This window comes from Salvelinus alpinus, chromosome 21, assembly GCF_045679555.1.
Source record: "Salvelinus alpinus chromosome 21, SLU_Salpinus.1, whole genome shotgun sequence".
Classification (NCBI taxonomy): Eukaryota; Metazoa; Chordata; class Actinopteri; order Salmoniformes; family Salmonidae; genus Salvelinus; species Salvelinus alpinus.
The window spans coordinates 14,191,555-14,205,124 of record NC_092106.1 but is presented as its reverse complement, the minus strand read 5'-3'; the positions used below and the strand labels follow the sequence as shown (position 1 = coordinate 14,205,124).

General features: G+C 45.0%; 1 protein-coding gene across 2 annotated transcripts in view; it reads right to left on the bottom strand.

Annotated features, from left to right (window-relative positions):
• The window catches only part of LOC139548561 (delta and Notch-like epidermal growth factor-related receptor), a 74,148-nt gene that overhangs the window by 36,963 nt on the left and 23,615 nt on the right, over positions 1–13,570 (bottom strand). The gene's annotated exons all lie outside the window — the stretch shown is intronic.

The following is a 13,570-nucleotide window of genomic DNA, read 5'->3' as shown; positions in this document are numbered from 1 at the left end:
TCTGGTCAAAAGTAGTACACTACATAGGGAATCAATCGAGACGTAGGCTGTATCCTCACTATTCTGTAACGGCCATCACCATTGGCTCAGAGGATTCTCCCCTTGTCCATTATTAACACCTGGATGTTTATTACAACTTTTCCTGCTTAGGCTGCAAAACCAAGAGTGGCAGAGAGTGCAATGTTCTACGGCAGTTTTATATTTGCAGCGCGTCTAAGGTAAGAGAGCTCAGTTTACCAGGGTAAACTCTCAAATCTTATTTTCATCCCTCCTAACATGTATCTTCTCTCTTCCTTCATGTTCTTTTCCCTCTTTCTTGTCTTCTTTGCTTTTCACTCTCTCTACTTGCGAAAGCCTGTTGCAAATATGTCCACTCGTCACATGCTAGCTGTATTGTTCTTGTAAAGGCCACAACAAATGATACACTAATGCACAGTTATAAACAAATACTCAATCACGACCACAGGCTTCCCGGTTATGTCCATAAGTAATCAGAAATGTTCTACAAACGAACCTAGGGTTTGAACTCATGTGCAACCAGAGGCTCAAGGTTTCTCACTATCACGCACACATTACTTTAATGGACCCTGGCAGTCTTTTTCATGCTGCTTTCTCCCATTAATAATTTACCATATTTAGAGAAGAAAAAACTCTGACAAAAGCGTTTGAAGGTGAGAGAAGATAAAGCTAAGTAGGTTCCAAGATGGCGTAGCAGTCGGACGTGTGTTTTGTCTTGTCCCGTCCCGTGTAAATATAATTTTCCTCTGGGGTTTTTTCATATATATTTCATATATATTTTCATCTCACTTTCCATCTATGGACTGAATATACTCTCCTGCAACCCGCCTCACCCAATGTGGTACGGATCTGCTATTTTTATACTTTAGAACCGGAACCCCCATCAGCAGCTAGCCAGCTAACTAGCTACTAGCTAGTAGTCAGTTAGCCACTGCTAGCGGTCTTCACCGTTAACTCGGACTCCAGACAGCCTCAGCTCGGTCAATACCTGCCAGTCTGCACAGCGCAATATCAACCCAGAGCATATCGGACTGCTTTTTCTCTATCACATATCCAGATTCCTACCGCAAGCTCTGAACCTTTACACCGGATCATCGCAGCTAGCTAGCTGCAATCTGAGTGGCTACACCTGGCTAACGTCTCTGTCCCGAAGCAAGCACCAGTTAGCCTTGAGCTAGGCTCATCTCCCAGCTAGACGAAGAGGTCCACCAGCTAATTCTTGGGCTACAATACCTCTTTTGCGAATTGGCCTGGACCCTTTTCTGCCAACACGGAGCCCCGCCGATACATCACGACTGGTCTGCCGATGTAATCGTCCGAGGTGATTTCAACAGGCTCTTCCGTTGTGACGTCTGAATCGCCATGTCTCCAGCTCGCCTAGCGCAGTAGCGACTACTGAATCGGCTCCCTGACTCACCTATTGCTACTCATTGGACCCTATGATCACTCGGCTACACATGCCTCTCCCTAATGTTAATATGCCTTGTCTATTGCTGTTCTGGTTAGTGATTATTGTCTTATTTCACTGTAGAGCCCCCAGCCCTACCCAATATGCCTTAGATAGCCCTTTTGTCCCACCCCACACACGCAGTGACCTCACCTGGCGCCTCTAGAGACAAAACCTCTCTCATCGTCACGCAATGCCTAGGTTTACCTCCACTGTACACAAATCCTACCATACCCTTGTCTGTACATTATTCCTTGAATCTATTCTTCCACGCCCAGAAATCTGCTCCTTTTGCTCTCTGTTCCGAACGTACTAGACAACCAGTTCTTATAGCCTTTAGCCGTACCCTTATCCTACTCCTCCTCTATTCCTCTGGTGATGTAGAGGTTAACCCTGCAGCCCCCAGCACGTCTCCCATTCCCCAGGCGCTCTCATTTGTTGACTTCTGTAACTGTAAAAGCCTTGGTTTCATGCATGTTAACATCAGAAGCCTCCTCCCTAAGTTTGTTTTATTCACCGCTTTAGCACACTCCGCCAACCCGGATGTCCTAGCCGTGTCTGAATCCTGTCTCTCAACGTTGCAGCTTCTTATAGACCCCCCTGGCTATAAGGACCCCCAGCTGTGCCCTGGACACCATATGTGAATTGATTGCCCCCAATCAATATATCTTCAGAGTTCGTACTGTTAGGTGACCTAAACTGGGATATGCTTAACACCCCAGCCGTCCTACAATCTAAGCTAGATGCCCTCAATCTCACACAAATTATCAAGGAGCCTACCAGGTACCACCCCAAAGCCGTAAACACGGGCACCCTCATAGATATCATCCTAACCAACTTGCCCTCTAAATACACCTCTGCTGTTTTCAACCAAGATCTCAGCGATCACTGCCTCATTGCCTGCGTCCGTAATGGGTCCGCGGTCAAACGACCACCCCTCACCACTGTCAAGCGCTCCCTAAAACACTTCAGTGAGCAGGCCTTTCAAATCGACCTGGCCTGGGTATCCTGGAAGGCTATCTTTTTCAAACAGAAATTTGCATCCTGTTATTTATCTTCTTTCTCTTTTGAACCCCAGTATCTCTACTTGCACATCATCATCTGCACATCTATCACTCCAGTGTTAATGCTAAATTGTAATTATTTCGCCTCTATGGTCTATTTATTGCCTTACTTCCCTAATCTTCTACATGTGCACACACTGTACATAAACTCAGCACAAAAAGAAACATCCCGTTTTCAGGACCCTGTCTTTCAAAGATAATTAGTAAAAATCCAAAAACTTCACAGCTCTTCATTGTAAAGGGTTTAAACACTGTTTCCCGTGCTTGTTCAATGAACTACAAACAATGACTGAACATGCACCTGTGGAACGGTCGTTAAGACACTAACAGCTTATAGACGGTAGGCAATTAAGGTCACAGTTATGAACACTTAGGACACTAAAGAGGCCTTTCTACTGACTCTGAAAAACACCAAAAGAAAGATGCCCAGGGTCCCTGCCCATCTGCGTGGACGTGCCTTAGGTATGCTGCAAGGAGTCATGAGGACTGCAGATGTGGCCAGGGCATAAATTGCAATGTCCGTACTGTGAGACGCCTAAGACAGCGCTACAGGGAGACAGGATGGACAGCTGATCGTCCTCTCAGTGGCAGACCACATGTAACAACACCTTCACAGGATTGGTACATTCGAACATCACACCTGCGGGACAGGTACAGGATGGCAACAACTGCCTGAGTTACACCAGGAACGCACAATCCCTCCATCAGTGCTCAGACTGTCCACAATAGGCTGAAAGAGGTTGGACTGAGGGCTTGTAGGCTTGTTGTAAGGCAGGTCCTCACCAGACATCACCGGCAACAACGTCGCCTATGGGCACAAACCCACTGTTGCTGGACCAGACAGGACTGGCAAAAAGTACTCTTCACTGACAAATCGCAGTTTTGTCTCACCAGGGGTGATGGTTGGATTCGCGTTTATCGTCGAAGGAATGAGCGTTACACCGAGGCCTGTACTCTGGAGCGGGAACGATATTGAGGTGGAGGGTCCGTCATGGTCTGGGGCGGTGTGTTACAGACTCATTGGACTGAGCTTGTTGTCATTGCAGGCAATCTCAACGCTGTGCGTTACAGGGAAGACATCCTCCTCCTTCATGTGGTACCCTTTCTGCAGGCTCATCCTGACATGACCCTCCAGCATGACAATGCCACCAGCCATACTGCTCGTTCTGTGCGTGATTTCCTGCAAGACAGGAACGTCAGTGTTCTGTCATGGCCAGCGAAGAGCCCGGATCTCAATCCCATTGAGCACATCTGGGACCTGTTGGATCGGAGGGTGAGGGCTAGGGTCATTCTCCCCAGAAATGTCTGGGAACTTGCAGATGCCTTGGTGGAAGAGTGGGGTAACATCTCTCATGACCTTCTTGATCCAAATCAGTCAGGTTTCAAGACTAGTCATTCAACTGAGACTGCTCTTCTCTGTGTCACGGAGGCGCTCCGCACTGCTAAAGCTAACTCTCTCTCCTCTGCTCTCATCCTTCTAGACCTATCGGCTGCCTTTGATACTGTGAACCATCAGATCCTCCTCTCCACCCTCTCCGAGTTGGGCATCTCCGGCGCGGCCCACGCTTGGATTGCGTCCTACCTGACAGGTCGCTCCTACCAGGTGGCGTGGCGAGAATCTTTCTCCGCACCACGTGCTCTCACCACTGGTGTCCCCCAGGGCTCTGTTCTAGGCCCTCTCCTATTCTCGCTATACACCAAGTCACTTGGCTCTGTCATATCCTCACATGGTCTCTCCTATCATTGCTATGCAGACGACACACAATTAATCTTCTCCTTTCCCCCTTCTGATAACCAGGTGGCGAATCGCATCTCTGCATGTCTGGCAGACATATCAGTGTGGATGACGGATCACCACCTCAAGCTGAACCTCGGCAAGACGGAGCTGCTCTTCCTCCCGGGGAAGGACTGCCCGTTCCATGATCTCGCCATCACGGTTGACAACTCCATTGTGTCCTCCTCCCAGAGTGCTAAGAACCTTGGCGTGATCCTGGACAACACCCTGTCGTTCTCAACTAACATCAAGGCGGTGACCCGTTCCTGTAGGTTCATGCTCTACAACATTCGCAGAGTACGACCCTGCCTCACACAGGAAGCGGCGCAGGTCCTAATCCAGGCACTTGTCATCTCCCGTCTGGATTACTGCAACTCGCTGTTGGCTGGGCTCCCTGCCTGTGCCATTAAACCCCTACAACTCATCCAGAACGCCGCAGCCCGTCTGGTGTTCAACCTTCCCAAGTTCTCTCACGTCACCCCGCTCCTCCGCTCTCTCCACTGGCTTCCAGTTGAAGCTCGCATCCGCTACAAGACCATGGTGCTTGCCTACGGAGCTGTGAGGGGAACGGCACCTCCGTACCTTCAGGCTCTGATCAGGCCGTACACCCAAACAAGGGCACTGCGTTCATCCACCTCTGGCCTGCTCGCCTCCCTACCTCTGAGGAAGTACAGCTCCCGCTCAGCCCAGTCAAAACTGTTCGCTGCTCTGGCACCCCAATGGTGGAACAAACTCCCCCACGACGCCAGGTCAGCGGAGTCAATCACCACCTTCCGGAAACACCTGAAACACCACCTCTTTAAGGAATACCTAGGATAGGATAAAGTAATCCTTCTAACCCCCCCCCCCCCTTTAAAAGAGTTAGATGCACTACTGTAAAGTGGTTGTTCCACTGGATATCATAAGGTGAATGCACCAACCTGTAAGTCGCTCTGGATAAGAGCGTCTGCTAAATGACTTAAATGTAAATGTAAATGTAAATCTCACAGCAAGAACTGGCAAATCTGGTGCAGTCCATGAGGAGGAGATGCACTGCTGTACTTAACGCGGCTGGTGGCCACACCAGATACTGACTGTGACTTTTGATTTTGACCCCCCCTTTGTTCAGGGACACATTATTGTATTTCTGTTAGTCACATGTCTGTGGAATTTGTTCAGTTTATGTCTCAGTTGTTGAATCTTATGTCCATACAAGTATTTACACATGGTAAGTTTGATGAAAATAAACGCAGTTGACAGTGAGAGGACGTTTCTTTTTTTTTGCTGAGTTTAGATGTTTCTATTGTGTTATTGACTGTACGTTTGTTTATGTGTAACTCTGTGGTGTTGTTTTTGTCACACTGCTTTGCTTTATCTTGGCCAGTTCGCAGTTGTAAATAAGAACTTGTTCTCAACTGGCCTACCTGGTTAAATAAAGGTTAAATAAAAAAAAATGTAAAGGCCATGTTGACTCCAGTCCAGGACTCGTTGGTAATATTCATTATGCACCTAATGAAAAATGGACTGACACAAGAAGAGACTATCTGAACTTGTCCAAAAATAAACACTTCTTGTTTTCCGTTGCAAAAAGTTTTGTCACAGTGTGCCCTCAATGAATACGACCCTTGCTTTTGTTTAGTGTGAGGAACGGTTCTTACAGGAGTCAATAATCTTGCTTCCCACCACAGAATCCCAGAAGCACCATATCTCTGCCACCTCAGGCAGCCACACCGTTCAAACGTGTGTGTGACTCAGTTCCCATTAGCAAAGGAAACAGAACAAAAGTCTGAGAGTGTGTGAACAGCATGCTGATGATACTCATGTAGAATACCCAAGTGTGTGTGTGTGTGTGTGTGTGTGTGTGTGTGTGTGTGTGTGTGTGTGTGTGTGTGTGTGTGTGTGTGTGTGTGTGTGTGTGTGTGTGTGTGTGTGTGTGTGTGTGTGTGTGTGTGTGTGTGTGTGAGTCTATGTGTGAGAGCGTCATTAACAGCCCTGCTTTCCCTAGGACTGACTCATATCTTATTAGCACTAAACTCTCTCAAGTGTTTTCTCATGAGTCTCTATCAGAACCACTTAGAGCACTACACTGGAGGAGCACAGTGGCCCAACAGCCCACTCCACAACCCCTCAGAGAGACTGCTGACCTGGTCGCACAGCTGTAGCACGGCCCACAGACCCAGCCACCGCAACCAAGACACACTAGGAAAACTGCCTCTCTGACGGCTAGCACCACACTCCCTCTGGATTAGAGGTCGACCGATTAATCGGCATAGCCAATTAATTAGGGCCGATTTCAAGTTTTCATAACAATCGGTAATGGGCCTTTTTGGACGCCGATTATGGACGATTACATTGCAATCCACGAGGAGACTGCGTGGCAGGCTGACCCCCTGTTACACGAGTGCAGCATGAAAAGGACCTTGTGGCTGCAAGGAGCCAAGACAAGTTGCTAGCTAGAATTAAACTTATCTTATAAAAAACAATCAATCTTCACATAATCACTAGTTAACTACCCATGGTTGATGATATTACTAGGCTAACTAGCTTGTTCTGCATTGCATATAATCAATGCGGTGCCTGTTAATTTATCATCAAATCACAGCCTACTTCAACTTTGCCAAACGGGTGATGATTTAACAAAAGCACATTCATTGCAATAATGTACCTAACCATAAACATCAATGCCTTTCTTAAACCTTAAACCTGCATATGTAGTTAAAAGAAATTCATGTTAGCAGGCAATATTAACTAGGGAAATTGTGTCACTTCTCTTGCGTTCAATGTATGCAGAGTCACGGTATATGCAGCAGTTTGGGCCGCCTGGCTCGTTGAGAACTGTTGAAAGGCCATTTATTCCTAACAAAGACCTTAATTAATTTGCCAGAATTTTACATAATTATGACATAACATTGAAGGTTGTGCAATGTAACAGCAATATTTAGACTTAGGGTTGCCACCCATTCGATAAAATACGTAACGGTTCCGTATTTCACAGAAATAATAAACGTTGTGTTTTTTCGAAATGATAGTTTCCGGATTTGACCAAAGGCTCGTATTTCTGTGTGTTTATTTTCTTATAATTAAGTATATGATTTGATATTTGATAGAGCAGTCTGACTGAGCGGTGGTAGGCAGCAGCAGGCACGTAAGCATTCATTCAAACAGCCCTTTACTGCGTTTGCCAGCAGCTCTTAGCAATGCTTGAGGCACAGCGCTGTTTATGACTTCAAGCCTATCAACTCCCGAGATTAGGCGGGCAATACTAAAGTGCCTATAAGAACATCCAATAGTCAAAGGTATATGAAATACAAATGGTATAGAGAGAAATAGTCCTATAATTCCTATAATAACTACAACCGAAAACTTCTTAACTGGGAATATTGAAGACTCATGTTCAAAGGAACCACCAGCTTTCATATGTTCTCATGTTCTAAGCAAGGAACTTAAATGTTAGCTTTTTTACATGGCACATATTGCACTTTTACTTTCTTCTCCAACATTGTGTTTTTGCATTACTTAAACCAAATTGAACATGTTTCATTATTTATTTGAGACTAAATTGATTTGATTGATGTATTATATTAAGTTAAAATAAAAGTGTTCATTGTTCATTCAGTATTGTTGTAATTGTCATTATTACAAATATATATATATATATATATATAAAAATCGTCCAATTAATCGGTATCGGCTTTTTTTGGTCCTCCAATAATCGGAATCGGTATCGGCGTTGAAAAATCATAATCGGTCGACCTCTACTCTGGATACAGTATATACTGGAGGCTAACATCTCTAAAGGTTCCGCACACACGTAACACAATACCAACATAGCATGTGAAACCTGTCACAAACTCGCCTACGTAACTGACATCATATAGCAAACACCCAACATAATAGAATCAGTTCCTCTGGGTGTATGAATGGTAAAGCTGTTGGTGCAATTGGCTCGCCTACTTCTCTTGATAGGCAACTACTGCCTATAAGCACAGGGACAGGGCTAACAGTGTGATTTAGCACGTCTATTAGCTCACAGAGGCACAGAACAATAACAACCAACATACACAACAAGCACTGTAACTACATTCCCACATGGGACACGAACAAAAAAGATCTAAAGATATTTTAGAGCAAAAATGTATTGCTTCACAAGTTAAAATGATCAACTTGCTAATTGTCCTGAAGCGAATAAGGATCAATAATATTGAAAGAAGATAGTATTCTTGTGTACATGAGAGACAGGAAGACAGAGAGACAGACAAAGAGACAGAGAGAGAGAGATACAAAGAAAGAGAGAGACGGAGAGAGACAGAGAGACAGATATGAGGTGGTGGGGGAAGTGGTGGTGGAAGAAGTGGGATGAGCTGCTGGACATTTTTCAGCCCCTCACACACACACACACACACATACATACACACCATTTTTTATGGAATTGCTTAGGAGTAGATGAGACAGAGCTGTCTCCGAGCAGAACTACCACGGCAAACAAAATTAACAAGCTCAATATCAACTCTCACCGCAGGCTGAGGACTTATTCATTCAGTAAAGCATACTGAATTATAGAAGGCATAGAGATAAATGAAAGTGATAGTGTGTAGGGTATAACGATAACAAAGTTTTAATGTACAATATATGGAGTCAGGATTGGTAAAACTCTCAGGTAGTCCTGGTGCTACACCTGGCCAAATCTGTTCAGGTCTGAGACTAGCACCACGGGGCAGTGGTGGAAAAAGTACCCAAATGTCATACTTGAGTAAAATGACTAAAGTAAAAGTCACACAGAAAAATACTACTTGAGTTAAAGTCTAAAAGTATTTGGTTTTAAATATATTTAAGTATCAAAAGTAAATCTAATTGCAAAAATATACTTAAATATCAAAAGTAAAAGTATAAATTATTTCAAATTGCTTATAATATGAAAATCAGATGGCACAATTTTCTTGTTTTTCTATTTACGGATAACTAGGGGCACACTACAACAAGCAGACAACATTTACAAACAAAGCATTTGTGTTTAGTGAGTCCTCCAAATCAGAGGTGGTAGGGATGACCAAGGATATTCTCTTGATGAGTTAGTGAATTGGACCACTTTCCTGTCCTGCTAAGCACTGAAAATGTAACAAGTACTTTTGGGTGTCAGAGAAAATGTATGGAGTAAAAAGTACATTATTTTCTTTAGGAATGTAGTGAAGTAAAAGTAAAAGTAGTCAAAAATATGAATAGTAAAGTAAAGTACAGATACCTAAAAAAAACATTTAAGTAGTACTTTAAAGTATTTTTACTTAAGTACTTTACACCACTTCCACGGGGCTACCTCATTGGACAGAGGTGTAACAGTGGGACTGGCCAGTGGGATGGCCAGTGGGATCAGCAGGCCTGTAATGGTTGATAATTGGGCCTGGTCAATTCTTCCAGTTTATCAGGCAGTCAATATTTATGGCTGAGTCATCTGCACCGTGGGTGAGGCTGCGGGGACGGCCGGCGATGGGTGAGGCTGCGGGGACGGCCGGCGATGGGTGAGGCTGCGGGGACGGCCGGCGATGGGTGAGGCTGCGGGGACGGCCGGCGATGGGTGAGGCTGCGGGGACGGCCAGCGATGGGTGAGGCTGCGGGGACGGCCGGCGATGGGTGAGGCTGCGGGGACGGCCGGCGATGGGTGAGGCTGCGGGGACGGCCGGCGATGGGTGAGGCTGCGGGGACGGCCGGCGATGGGTGAGGCTGCGGGGACGGCCGGCGGGGGCGGTTTAATGGCAAGCTGGCTCAACCGCACACAGACCACACTAAGGAAGATGGAAGATGTAAGGCAAGCCTATGCCTTAGTGACAAATACGACATGCTTGCAAACACACAAACACAACTCAATGTCCCAACCATGGGCCGGTAAAGTTGTGGCAATACTGGAACAAATTTTAAGAGTCCTTTGAGTGTTTTTCTCATACAAAGAGCATTCTGTCTTTAACATGGTTATTACCTGACAATCTGTGAAGCCAATATGGTCTCTCATGTCTCAAATGATTTTGTAACCATTTTATAACGACATATCCGCGTTGCCATAGCTACAGTAGCTAGGTAGCCTGAAAGCAATACGCCTTGGTGAAAAAAACATTGTGTCTGTGTGCGTAAAGTACATGAGACAGAGAGACAGAAACAGACAATAAAGTAGTAAGAGTACATAGACATATCTGAGGGTCATATTTCAGTTTTTGTCATTTAGCAGACACTCTTATCCAGAGCAACTTATAGTAGTGAGTGCATACATTTTATTTCATACTGGCCCCCTGTGGGAATCAAACCCACAACTCTGGCATTGCAAGCACCATGCTCTACCAACTGAGCTACACGACAAAGACACAAAGAACGACAACCCTTGATAGACAGCCAGCTCCATCACGTCACGCTGGAATTACTCGTCAAATCCCAGATAAATTGTCTGATCTCTGAAACACCGCTGCTTGATTTTCCTGAATGGCTCCCGGTACTAGTGACAACCTTCCTGTTGAGGAGGCGCCCAGGACATTAGCATCTATTAGCATAACTCAGCAGCACCCAGAAAGACATGAAACTGTCACATAAAAGTTTCATCAGACAGCGCCTCAGGGACACAGACACATTTTCCACGCCAGAGAAGATGTTATTGTTTGTGTGCACCTGCAGAGGCACTGATAGCGAGAGTTCGTTGGCTGTCTCTCTGATAGTTCAATCAGCCGTAAAGCGGTCGGTCGGAAAAACGCAATTATAATGTCTCCAAACAGCTGTTGAGAATGAGAGCTTTTCTCCCCCAAATAGATCTCCTGGTTCCACTTTGAAACATGCTCAATCACTGCTTCTGAATGTTGGTATCTTACTCCTTGGGAGAATATAACTTGTCAAAACTCTTACTTATACAAAAGTTTGAAGTAAATGCCAAGTAATGGCAGTAATTTCCCTATCTTGCTTCCTCCTGCTGCCATACTTCACATTTACTGTAAGTCGCTCTCAGGGTTGGGTAGGTTACTCTCTAAATGTAATCTATTACAGTTACTAGTTACCTGCCCAAAATTGTCATCAGTAACTTAACTTTGGATTACTCAAACTCAGTAATGTAATCTGATTACATTCCGTTACTTTTAGATTACTTTCCCTTTAAGAGGCATTAGAAAAAGACAAAAATGTATGTTACCAATTGAACAACATCTATTGCAGGATAAATCAATGTTAAAGTTTACATAGCTGGCCATATATGGATGTTACATTTTTACTTTATGGGTTGGTTATGTAGGCTTCTTCTAACCCATCGCTTTCTACTACATATGATAATACGATTAAATTATATCTTTACATTAAAAACCAAAGTCTATCAGAATTCCAGTCATTCCAATAAATGTTATACCCCTTGATCTTCAAGAATAGGACTTGGAAATATGGAAGTATAGATTAGCCAAATTGTTTTACTGGAGCATAACCCCAAAACTATAAGGACTTATTAGCCAGAAAAAAAGAATGCCATTTGCTGCATTTGCTATAGGCCTAGTGTTTACCTTTTTGTTGGTGACACTTTGATATCTTGATAATATGCAACTGTTTAAACAGCAAATCCACAGATGAAACAATAACAAAACGGCCGCCCCGCCTCTGTTTTGGTAAAAAACTGAGGGATGGGTCTGGAGAAATGTAACCACACTCAGATTAATAGACAGAGCTTTGGATGCGAGACTGACCATCCATGATATCAAAATTATACTTTTAACCATGTAATGAGGCTATAAGGTGTTTGTTTTCATTTATAATGTTTACAAACATTGGGTGTGACGGTTGAACTAAGCTCATGAGGCATTTATAAATTAGCATATCATTTATATCCATATCCATTTTGGGATTTATAAATGATATGCTAATTTATAAATCCAAAAATGGATATAGCAACTACAGATTGCTCATTTAAGTCTATCAACAGTGTGCGAGTTTGAGCATGTGTCCATTAGGCCTATGGATTATTACAATTTTCTATGAGCATTAATTAAATTGAGCACTAAAGCCTCACCACATTCCTGTTCCCAAGAAAGCTAAGGTAACTGAGCTAAATGACAACCCCCCTTGGCACTCACTTCCGTCATCATGAAGTGCTTTGAGAGTCAAGGACCATATCACCTCCACCCTACCTGACACCCTAGACCCACTCCAATTTGCCACAGACGACGCAATCGCAATCACACTGCGCACTGCCCTAACCAATCTGAACAAGAGGAATACCTATGTGAGAATGCTGTTCATCGACTACAGCTCAGCATTTAACACCATAGTACCCTCCAAACTCGTCATCAAGCTCGAGACCCTGGGTCTCGACCCTGCCCTGTGCAACTGGGTCCTGGACTTCCTGACGGGCCGCCCCCAGGTGGTGAGGGTAGGTAACAACATCTCCACCCCGCTGATCCTCAACACTGGGGCCCCACAAGGGTGCGTTCTCAGCCCTCTCCTGTACTCCCTGTTCACCCACGACTGCGTGGCCATGCACGCCTCCAACTCAATCATCAAGTTTGCAGACGACACTACAGTGGTAGGCTTGATTACCAACAACGACGAGACGGCCTACAGGGAGGAGGTGAGGGCCCTCGGAGTGTGGTATCAGGAAAATAACCTCACACTCAACGTCAACAAAACAAAGGAGATGATCGTGGACTTCAGGAAACAGCAGAGGGAGCACCCCCCTATCCACATCGACAGGACAGTAGTGGAGACGGTAGACATTTTTAAGTTCCTCGGCGTACACATCACGGACAAACTGAAATGGTCCAACCACACAGACAGCGTGGTGAAGAAGGTGCAGCAGTGCCTCTTCAACCTCAGGAGGCTGAAGAAATTTGGCTTGTCACCAAAAACACTGACAAACTTTTACAGATGCACAATCGAGAGCATCCTGTCGGGCTGCATCACCGCCTGGTACGGCAACTGCTCCGCCCATAACCGTAAGGCTCTCCAGAGGGTAGTGAGGTCTGCACAACGCATCACCGGGGGCAAACTACCTGCCCTCCAGGACACCTACACCACCCGATGTCACAGGAAGGCCAAAAAGATCATCGAGGACAACAACCACCCGAGCCATTGCCTGTTCACCCCGCTATCATCCAGAAGGCGAGGTCAGTACAGGTGCATCAAAGCAGGGACCGAGAGACTGAAAAACAGCTTCTATCTCAAGGCCATCAGACTGTTAAACAGCCATCACACTGACTCAACTCCAGCCACTTTAATAATGGAAAAATTGATGTAATAAATGTATCACTAGCCACTTTAAACAATGCCACTTCATATAATGTT